The sequence below is a fragment of the Tiliqua scincoides genome, chromosome 12, assembly GCF_035046505.1.
Source record: "Tiliqua scincoides isolate rTilSci1 chromosome 12, rTilSci1.hap2, whole genome shotgun sequence".
Taxonomy (NCBI): Eukaryota; Metazoa; Chordata; class Lepidosauria; order Squamata; family Scincidae; genus Tiliqua; species Tiliqua scincoides.
The window spans coordinates 12,499,859-12,511,502 of NC_089832.1; the positions used below are offsets into that span (position 1 = coordinate 12,499,859).

At 45.2% G+C, this 11,644-nt stretch overlaps 1 pseudogene; it reads left to right on the forward strand.

The window, feature by feature from the left end:
• Positions 1 to 1,094: 1,094 nt before the first annotated feature.
• Positions 1,095 to 1,214, forward strand: LOC136663388 (5S ribosomal RNA; annotated as a pseudogene).
• The last annotated feature ends 10,430 nt before the right edge of the window (positions 1,215 to 11,644 follow it).

The following is an 11,644-nucleotide window of genomic DNA, read 5'->3' on the forward strand; positions in this document are numbered from 1 at the left end:
CAGCACCAGTGCAGCCCCAATGCAGACCTGAGGTAGGGGAACAAACATTCCCTTATCTTGGGGAGGCCTCTGTGAATGCCTTCCCAACACAGGATGCAGTATGTGCCCATTGGCACTGGAAAATTGGGTAGGATTGGATCCTTAATCAACTACTATTTGGAACACTGGAGAAGAAAAAAATTAGACACATCCAAGAATGCCCTTTATATGCAGTGCTCTGGTGTCAATATTCATCCCCTGTGAAATGTAGATTTTGTTGCCCCTACACCCAAATGAAGGCACAAGGTTGGTACATAACAGTGCTTCCAGCACCTCTGGAACTGAGCTTTGTAGCGTGGTCAGGGACAAGGTAATCCAGAGTAGCAGGTGGGTCTATACCCACCAGCTAGACCCAATCCTCAGAAGTATTACTGAATATGATTGGCTTTGCCTGCAATCCTATACGCACTTACCTGGGAGTGTATTGGAATCGCGGAAGATATTGCAAGGAGTTAGGATGTGGTGTCAGCAGTGGCCCTTTGCTCTATTGAATCTGGGGGACACAGGGTTAAGGCCTGGGCTTTCAGCAGAGGGTGTGCTGTACAGTTGCAGCCACTAGAGGCAACAAGGTGTTCAGGGATATAAGCAGCACCTGATGCAGAAAGAGTTTGTGGGTTGTAGTTGGAGAGAGAATGGAAACTTGCTGGCTTATTGGACTGGCTTTCTGGTACACCAACTCATGGACTGGAGGATAGACAATGAACTGGCACACTGACTGATGAACCAGAGGACGGTCAACTAACTGGTGCACTGACTGATGGTCTAACTAATGGACTAATAATCAAACAGACTGCTGAGTGGTGGAGAGCTGTGGTGGTGCTGCAGTACCTGGAAGAACTGCTGTTTGGAGAACTGGGAGCAGAGACCCTGAAGACTTACAGGCAAGCCACCTACTAGTCTCCTTCCTACTGGGGTTCAGCAGTAGGTGTATATGCTGCTAGAGCTAGCTGTGCTTGAGTTGGGGGAGGGGCTAATTAGCTTGAAGTGGGCATAGGTTCTCTAGGCCATGTTTATAGCAGAAATTTGGCAATGTAAGTGCCACTGAATTAAGCAGGGCTTACAGCAACTGTTACCCTGCACATGCCGAATCTCGTTTGATCTTGGAAGCTAAGCAGGGTCAGGCCTGGTTAGTACTTGGATGGGAGACCACCTGGGAATACTGGGTGCTGTAAGCTTATACCATAGTCCAGGGGTGCTCAATAGGTGGATCGCGAGGCAAAATGAGTAGATCGTGGAGTGCCGACCCCCCCCCTTTCAGGTGCCTCTGGGAGGAAACGCCAGGAGTAAGGCCCATTGTACTCAATGGGGCTTACTCCCAGGTAAGTGTGGCTAGGATTGCAGCCTCACAGCCTAATCCTAGGCATGTCTACTCAGGAGTAAGTCCTGTTATACTCCGTGGGGCTCAAGGTACACCAACATACATTGTACACATAAATGTTATATGTTATGATGGCGCGAACATTGTAAAAAAAACTCTGGTAGATCTCCGGGCCTTGCTGGGTTTCAAAGTAGCTCTCGAGCCAAAAAAGTGTGAGCACCCCTGCCATAGTCTTTCAAGACTGAAGGTTGCCAACCATTTTACCTCTGAATAGACATGTATCATTGCGCTGTTTGTCTACTGCATCCTCATGAATGGTGATCGGATGCTCTTACTTTCTATTAGCAGTTTAGAAACTATTTGTTAGGTCATTAAGTTGACCCAGGTGGCCTCTGAACCCATGTAAATTCCAGTATAGTTTGTAAATGCCATTGTTGTTCCCAATTAAGGTACTTTGCCTGCAGTTCAGTAAAAATCTCTAATCACAAGGGTCTTAACGTTAATGAAGAAGACCCCGAAACCAGAATGTGCTAGGGCAAGTGTGATCTCTCAGCTCATTAGGAAAGCATGTGTATGACAAAGAATGGATATTCTTTAAACTGATGAATTGCATTAAAAGTTCACAGCACATTTATTGGAAGCCAGAAGATCAGAAGAAGGTGTCAGCCATTCTGAAGAAGGTGCGAAATGATTCTGTGGACATATGCAAGATGTGGTCATATTATATGAGCTGAACACTCATTTTTTTATCACACTTGCCATTCATCGAAATACCACTGAACTGATGACACATGTCAGAGCTGTTTGTTCATGGTTAGAAAAAGATGTGAGCCATCAATTCACATAGTCAGGGAACAGAGTTAGGAACACATGGTGTTCAACCACACTTGGGGCCTACCATCCTGGTTAGGAACACAAGAGCTGCCTATATTTTACAAGAGCTGCCTATATTTTGATGGGTTCAAAGTTCTGAAGATGAGTCAGGCTACAATCCTATCCATACTTTCCTGGAAATAAGCACTATTGACTACAATGGGTCTTTTTTCTGAGTAGACAGGCATAGGATTGGTTATGCCGGATCCCAACCCCGGCTCCCAGGGAGAACAGAGCGACTTCAAGTTGCTCTGCTCTCCTCGGACTTGTTCCACCTCCAGAGGAAACCCATTGGGCCAGCAGCCCTTACTCAGGGGTAAGGGGAAAAGTTTCCCCTTGCCTCTGGCTAAGCCACTTATGGCCCCTATCCTGCGCTCGATATAGCACAAGCCTCCTGGCTTGCCTGTTCCAATGGAGGATAGGTTTGCACCCCAAGTCTCAGAATAGTTATCCATTCATATTTACCAAAGATCTTGAGATAGGAGTCTTGATCCTATGCTTGTTGTGACCAGAATCGGTCTTTCTGTACCATTCAGCTGCAATCCTATTGTTATGGCAGTGAGGACTTCAGAAATGGCTGAACATATATACTGCTTTGAATATCTGGACTCAGTGAAGTACATATAATGTAACAGCTGCCTTCTGATATTAAAAAGACTATGTGTTCCTGGAGAATCTCTCCTGTGCTTTGTTTTTCTCATTTTGTAGGATTCGGGTCCCAGTCCTATCCAACTTTCCATCACTGATGCAGTCATGCCAAGAGGGTGTGCACTGCATCCTACGGTGGGGGGGGGGATGGACAGTCATGGAGGCCTCCTCAAGGTAAAATTTGTTCCCTTGCCTTGGGACTGCATTGTGGTTGCACTGGTGCTGGAAGTTGGATAGGATTGGGGCATCCTGCATTCACTCACATTTGGCTCTTTTCCTTGCCCTTTTATAGCCATTCAGTTTCATGTCACTCTTTGCAGAAGTGTGTGTGTGTGTGTGTGTGTGTGTGTGTGTGTGAGAGAGAGAGAGAGAGAGAGAGAGAGAGAGAGAGAGAGAGAGAAAGAGAGAGTGAGTGAGAGTGGGCAGGAGGAAGTAAACAGGGCCTGCAGAAGGCAATTAGCAGTAACAAAAATAGCCATCAGTTGCTATGGCAAATGTTGAAAGACTTGGTAGATGAAACTATGCCTCCAATCAAAAAGCCTAAAAATACCCAGGGTTTAATCACAGAAGTCCACTTGGGTCCTGATTGATTGATTTGTTAAAGGCTTTTGTTCGGAAAAGCAGGGTGACACTGTGTGTGTGTGTGTGTGTGTGTGTGTGTGTGTGTGTGTGTGTGTGTGATGTTAGTAATTCCTACAGAAAAGCTTTAAAATGACAAACTGTATTTGTTCAATATCATGATTGCCTACTTCACGCTGGTGACAAATTTGACCATCGGGGAGCAACTGATTTCCCCCAAAATGTCTTTTTTCAAGCATTCCAAAGACCACATTGAAAGACCGTTCCTGTAAAGTTGACATAGTGAAAAAGGTTCTTTCTAAAGCAGGAGGGTGTGAAACGGCCCCATTTGTTTTTGTGACTGCCCTTTTTTTGCTCTTCATAAGGCAGATGTGCCAAAGCAGATATAAAATATTTTTACAGGTCAGATTTTCTGAGTTGTTAATTGCCATTCCTTCTGCTTTTAAAAGCACTTCCAATCCTGATTTGATTACCTTGTAGAAAATGACTTGCCTTGTTCCATTTGTGTTTTGCCAAGAGAAAGAAAGCAGCTTTTCCTGAGGGGCTGCTCAGAGACTTAGTTTCCTACTGAGAGTTAATTCCTCTCTGCCCCAAACCACAGGTGTCTTGGCACTCCAAAATTTCCTCCTCTCACCCCTCCAGACCTGCCAGGAAGCAAGCAATAATAATCATCCCTTTTCTTGCTTAATTTGTACTGGGGCTTATCAAGGCTCTGTCCTAGCATCTGTTTTCAATTCCTGGGGTTAACACTGGAACATCTGAAGAATACTCAAGTACCCCTCCAATTATGTGCAGAATGACTCCAGAGCAGCGGTTCACAAACTGTGGGTCCGGGACCCAATACTGGGTGGGTCGTGGAACTGACAGGGCAGATTAGGCTATGTGCATCTATTAAACAAGCTTCAACTTGGGGGACGATGACGCATTACTGCCAATCACCATTACAGCCCTAGCCCTTGGCATTTATAAATTAGGCAGCAGCCTCTATAGGGTAGAGGTGTCAAACATAAGGCCTGGGGGCCAATTTGTGACCCCTAGAAGCAGTTTATCAGCCATTATAACTGGGCTCTCTCATAACATGGGAATATGAACATAATTTGCACATTTTCTATTCTGTCATGAGTTTCTATGTGAGAACAAAGTGCTAATTTCTGGCCATCATCTGCTTAATGATGTCACTTTCTGCTTAATAATGTCACTTCTGGTCCTCAGCAAGCATCATGAATGCTAACTTCAGCCCTCTGTATGAAATGAGTTTGACACCCCTGCTTTAGGGCCTCTAAAAAGTTTGGGAGCCACTACTCTAGAGTATATACAGCCCTACTCAGTCAGCAACACCCTGCTTGTTGGACAAAACCTCTTAAAGATTTGTTGTTGCTATATCTAAATATTGTAAATCATGGTGTTTATTATAACAGGGAGATTTAAAAAAAACTTCCAATGTATTGTGGGGAATAGGTGATGGAAACTGGACCTGGAGAAGGGGTTACTGTGGCTGCAATGACAAACCTCTGAACAGGGGCTGGGTTTCATATATACAGTTGGAGACTTCCCACAATGGGTGTGATTTTAGGAAGGAGGATTCTCAACATTTTAATCATTCACATTATCTCAGTCATCCTTAACTAGTTAGTATTATCCCCATAATGCTTTTGACATTGCCTTCTGCATGTCATCTATGAGCTGTGCCCCAGCAAACTGGGAAAGGATGCTCTGTATGGTGAGAGTCTTCCTTAATTTGGCACATTTTACAACTGCAAAGTGAAACCAATTGCTTTTGGGGTATACCACTTCACCCTGTTGGAGAAGACTTTTGGGAGTCCCCTGGACTGCAAAGAGATCAAATCAGTGAATTCTACAGGAAATCAACCCTGACTGTTCATTAGAAGGACAGATGCTGAAGATTAGATACTTTGGTCATCTCATGAGAAGGGAAGACTCCTTAGAAAAGACCCTGATGCTGGGAAAAAGAGAAGGGAACGGCAGAGGATGAGATGGTTAGTGTCATAAGAACACAAGAACAGCCCTGCTGGATCAGGCATCTAGACCAGCTCCCTGTATCTTACAGCGGCCCACCAAATGCCCCAGGGAGCACACCAGATAACAAGAGACCTGCATCCTGGTGCCCAAAAGATCTTCAAGGGGGCACCCGGATTTGAACCAGGGACCTCTACCAGTGAGCTATAAACCCCTTTTTTTACCCCCATCACAGAGGAAATGGACATGAATCTAGACAAACTCCAGTGGTAGACAGAGGGGCCTGGTGTGCTGTGGTCCATGGGGTCATGAAGAGTTGGACAGACTTAGCAACTGAACAATAACAACTTCACCCTGCTATATGGTAGGGCCAGCCTTGAATAGGGAATGCTGTTGTATTTACACACAAATACGATTTCTGAGAGTCAGGGTTATTTCACTGGCCCAACTCAATTCCCAGGGAGATTTTGGCCAATGTTAGTAAAGGACTTGACATAGTACGTCGCTTATTTTCCTTGCTAGACATTTCCCGATTAGTATCCAGAGTTAAGGGAGATGTTAGCATTGCCACTGATTCCAGTTGGTTGGTTTGTCCTTGTTTCTGCATAACAAGGTCCATTAGCTACATTTAAAAATGCTTGATTACATTTTAATGTCCGCTTCAATTACTGACCCAACCTGCTAAGAGGTAGGAAAGCAATCTCGTTAGAATGAGGTATGTGGGACTTAGAGTCACATTATATTTTACATGAACTAGGAAGAGGGTGTGACTATGAGAGCCAAGGGAAATTCTAGTGAGGGCTGGATTCATTGATATTCTAAGCATGCTATAGAACAGGGTGTCAGCCATATTATATGCCTTCCATTTCTGTAATATTATCTTTGCATTTCTAGTGTAGGGGCAATAGGCTTATTCTTCTCAGTGAAATTCCTGTAATCATATGTATATTGGCAACCTTCAGTCTCGAAAGACTATGGTATCGCGCTCTGAAAGGTGGTTCAGGCACAGCGTCTAGTGTGGCTGAAAAGGCCAATTCGGGAGTGACAATCCCTTCCGCACTGGGAGCAAGTGCAGTCTGTCCCTGGCCTGTCTCCCTGGCTATGGGCCTTCCTTCTTTGCCTCTTAGCCTCAGACTGTTGGCCAAGTGTCTCTTCAAACTGGGAAAGGCCATGCTGCACAGCCTGCCTCCAAGCGGGCCGCTCAGAGGCCAGGGTTTCCCACTTGTTGAGGTCCATCCCTAAGGCCTTCAGATCCCTCTTGCAGATGTCCTTGTATCGCAGCTGTGGTCTACCTGTAGGGCGCTTTCATTGCACGAGTTCTCCATAGAGGAGATCCTTTGGGATCCGGCCATCATCCATTCTCACGACATGACCAAGCCAACGCAGGCGTCTCTGTTTCAGTAGTGCATACATGCTAGGGATTCCAGCACGTTCCAGGACTGTGTTGTTTGGAACTTTGTCCTGCCAGGTGATGCCGAGGATGCGTCGGAGGCAGCGCATGTGGAAAGCGTTCAGTTTCCTCTCCTGTTGTGAGTGAAGAGTCCATGACTTGCTGCAGTACAGAAGTGTACTCAGGACGCAAGCTCTGTAGACCTGGATCTTGGTATGTTCCGTCAGCTTCTTGTTGGACCAGACTCTCTTTGTGAGTCTGGAAAACGTGGTAGCTGCTTTACCGATGCGCTTGTTTAGCTCGGTATCGAGAGAAAGAGTGTCGGAGATCATTGAGCCAAGGTACACAAAGTCATGGACAACCTCCAGTTCATGCTCAGAGATTGTAATGCAGGGAGGTGAGTCCACATCCTGAACCATGACCTGTGTTTTCTTCAGGCTGATTGTCAGTCCAAAATCTTGGCAGGCCTTGCTAAAACGATCCATGAGCTGCTGGAGATCTTTGGCAGAGTGGGTAGTGACAGCTGCATCGTCGGCAAAGAGGAAGTCATGCAGACATTTCAGCTGGACTTTGGATTTTGCTCTCAGTCTGTAGAGGTTGAAGAGCTTTCCGTCTGATCTGGTCCGGAGATAGATGCCTTCTGTTGCAGTTCCAAAGGCCTGCTTCAGCAGGACAGCGAAGAAAATCCCAAACAAGGTTGGTGCAAGAACACAGCCCTGCGTCACTCCGCTTCGGATCATATAATGCTTCTCTTTAGGTCTTTACATCAGTGCCTTGCCATGCTGAAGATCAAGACTGCATTCTTATTTATTGGATCACCCCATGATTTTAACTTCTATCTGCAGTCAAGTCAAAGACAGACAGACTCCTCACTCACTCACTCACTCACTCACTCACTCACTCACTCACTCACTCACTCACTCACTCACTCATGTGCTACTCTACAAAAGGACGTATTCCTACAAAAGGACTATGCCAGGGGTATCCAGGATAAGGCCCACGGGCCAGATGTGATCCCTGGAAGTTCTTTATCCAGCCCTCAGGCTCTCCCAGTTGCTGTAGCTGCTGAGCTATGCCAAGGTGTCCCTGCTGAAAAGGAAGCCCACCTGATAATTGGGCTCTCCCATACCTTGAAAATATGACCAAGATTTGCATATTTTCTCTTCTTGATACTTGTAGCTAGTAAATTCCTGAGGAGGGGGACTGCTTATTTCTTGTCATCATCTGCTTAATGATGTTACTTCCTGTTTAATGGCATCACTTCCAACCCTCAACAGGCATCATGAAAGTTATTCGGCCCCCTGTATGAAATGAGTTTGATTTTTTCCCTGAACTAGGCCATCTCACCTGATGGGCAGTTGAATCTCCTTCCTTGGATTGTCGTAGATTCAGATGCATTAAAATGGCCAGACTATTCCAGACAGGTTCTACATGATGACTCATTTATTTATTTAAACCTTATATATACCACCTTTCATGAGACCATGTCACTTCAAAAAACATTTATAAAATCTGCACAGGGAGATAGCCAAATAGTAAAATCTGCATGAGCCCCCCCAGTGTTTAGCTACAAACGGGATAACACTTTTGCCACTATTTCACGGAGCCAGGTTCTTCGCTTGAGGCTTCTTCATATGTTATGGCCCCATATCAAGCAATGCATGCTGGCTAAGGACATGCTTCATGGCCACCTTGTTGGGCTATCCCATTGTTCATCTGCAAATTTAAGCACTGAATGCACCGACTCTTCTAAAATATGGGGAGAAACTGTAGCCCGATGTCACCAAGTAGGAATCGAACCCAGTTCCCCCATTCTTTAAGATGCTGGGGAGGAGGGCTGGTCTAGTGGGTAGAGCCTCTGTTAGCCCGAAGATAACATTCAAAGGTTGCCAGTTCGAGGCCACTGGCAGCTCCGTGAACAGCAAGACCTTGAAGCAGCTGACAAGCTGAGTTATTCCACCTGATCTTTGGTGTGAGAGAAGAAGTGTCTTGGCTGCCCTTCAAGTGAGAGATGAAGGAGCTGCTTGTCAGCCAGCGTGGGAGGCCACTGGGGGCCAGAAGTGAGACCAGACCATGAAAGATCCATCTGAAATGTTGTGCAGTTTTTGAAAGATAGAACCTTTCTGTTATTGTAAAAAACCACTCGGGGGGTTTAGAGATAGCCTGCCCATGTGAACCGCCTTGAATAAAGTCAGAGGAGTGATCCGATGACCAGAAAGGCAGTATATAAATACCAGTATTATTATCATCTCAGATTCCTGTAACAGGGCTTGAAGGCCTTACTCTTATCACCATCACAGCAGCTCCAAGGTAGAGGAGTCATCAATATGCACTGCAGCACCATCCCATATAATAGCCAGAACCAGTACTGCAGCTATTCAGTAACTATTTTGAATACTCATTAGGGAGATAAAGCAGAGGAAAAAATTGTAAATAAATAAATTTTCAGCCCAGGTCACCTGAGGAAGTAGGTGCCTAGGTGCTCCAGGCTTGGTTCCTTTGTCTGAGCAACTCCACCGAACCAGAGTAGAGGTTTGCCTTGCCTTAACTTGAGAAGTTGGTACTTGATCACATGACTGTTCACAACCACCTTTGGTTCTCCTCTTTATCATCTGGAACTCTATCTCAGCTCTTTTTTAACATGTTAGGCCCCCTGGAACCTCCTCTCATTGCTCAACAATCAGTCCCACCCAAGCCAAGGCCCAAAACATTCCTAACCTGACACTCAAATGACTACACTGTGGTGGCTCAGTGTTCCTGTGGGCAACCTCCAGTTTTCCTTTCGGTGAAGTTTAATGACCCTTCTAATTCAGATGGCCAGTTTTGCCACTGTGTTCACATGTGCCTGGGACCCAAAAGAACCGGTCCATTTGGTACCCAGACTCATTTGACCAGTGTGCAGAGCCAACCCTTGCTTAGGATGAATTGGTGATTGCTTCATGCTCCCCACTTGGGAGGGAGGGAGAATTGGGACCGTGTCCAGCATGGCTCCAGTGACCATAAAAGAGGCACTGGAGAAGTTGGTAGGAGGCTGATGTGATCCTGTTCCAATTGCTCTTCAAGAGTGATTGGAGCAGGATTTCACCCTTCCCTACCACTTCCACCTTCCCCTTCCTTCTCTACCACCGAACATCTTCCTTAAACTAGGCTGGACAGGAGGTTATTAGAAGTGGGAGACATGCTCCCTGCATTCTCCTGTCCTTGCCTGATTTGAATAAGTAGCCCAGTTGGTGGAGGGGGAAGGAAGAGATGGTGGTATGGGGGTTGGACTGTGTGTTTCAAAAAAGGGGTGTAAATTTTGGACCACTCACACTTCTAAATTATGGTCCTGTCAATGAGTATTGGTGATAGAAACTACTGTACCTTGAAACAACCCAGTCTCACTCATGGTGACTCCAAAAAGTGGAAGCACATTGGGGGGAAAATGCTTAACAACATCCGTCTTTGGTTTCTTGTACAAGTCAGCTGTTTCTGCTGTTCAGAGTGAATGAGCAGACGTTCCAAAAATTATGGAGTAGTTAGAGGGTAATCAAGTCGTACTGAATTTCCAGAAAACAACTGCCATTTCATTTACTTGAAGTCAGCAGCTTGATATATATATAAAAAGAACACTAAAAATTAATGTTAATGGTACTGTAGACTTCACCACTTAAAACATTAACTTAACAATGTATCCGGGTGTAAAACTAAACCAAGTTCACTCATTCAGAGAACATTTAACAGGTCTAATTGGGGAAACGGCATCAAAATGGATTTTTTTTTTTGCCCCCCAAACTTGTTAGACAGTGTTTATCACACCAAACAATAGAGGCAGTTGACAAGGAATTGATTCTGTCCTACTTTGAGCGTGCAGAGATAATCAGGCGTCTATCCTGCAGCAAAAGACTTTGAAAATTAAAGACAGGAAACCTTGATTCATGTATATTTTCCTTAACACTGCAATATTTTGCTGGGTTTCTTCTGTATGTTACAATATTAACTCTTCTGGTGGCCAGGAAATTCCTAACCTCATTTATATCACCAGAATGGAATTTATAGAAACATACCTTTGGAGGGCATCTCCTAAACTATCTAGTCTCTTCCTTGATGCAGAAGAACCAGAGCTAGTTGGCCACTTTGAGAAACAGGATGCTGAACTAACTGTCCTGATCCAGCAGGGTTTTTCTTATGCTCTTGAATTCTGATTTTGAAGCTCTGTTGCATTTGGGGATTTCTGTAGGTCATTGCAAAAGGCCTGCTTTGGAGAGGAAGGTCTCAGAGGTTCTACGGAATGTGCAGTGTTTACTACATGAGCCTCTGACTCCGATCCCATGCCTGCAACTCAAGTCCAACTAACTAATGGCCCAATCCTATCTAATTTTCCAGCACCACTGTAAATGCAGTGCAACCCCAAGGTAACCCCAAATGTTCCCATACCCTAAGAAGTCCTCTGCGACTGGCTCCTCACCACAGGATGCAGTGCCAGCCCCCTTGCCATGGCTGCACCAGCCCTGAAAAATTGGATAGGATTGTACCCTAAATGATTAATCGATAGTTGCTCTTGTTTTTCTTCTCTAAAACCAGCACTTTTAAGGTACAAACAAGTCATGGCAAATGGTCCCAATGAGACTGTTTCTGAGACGGATATGCTGATAACTGCAGCGCTAACAGAATCTACAGAGGCATCCCGTCCAAATTAAGCCATTCGGCAGATATTCAAAACAGGAGCTTTCCAAAGTCCTGGGCGAGTGAGTCAATTTTCCCAACAGAAGGGACCTTTGATGAAAAGAATCAATTAGGCTGAGAAAAGCTTATGATGCATAAATATCTCCAGCAAACAA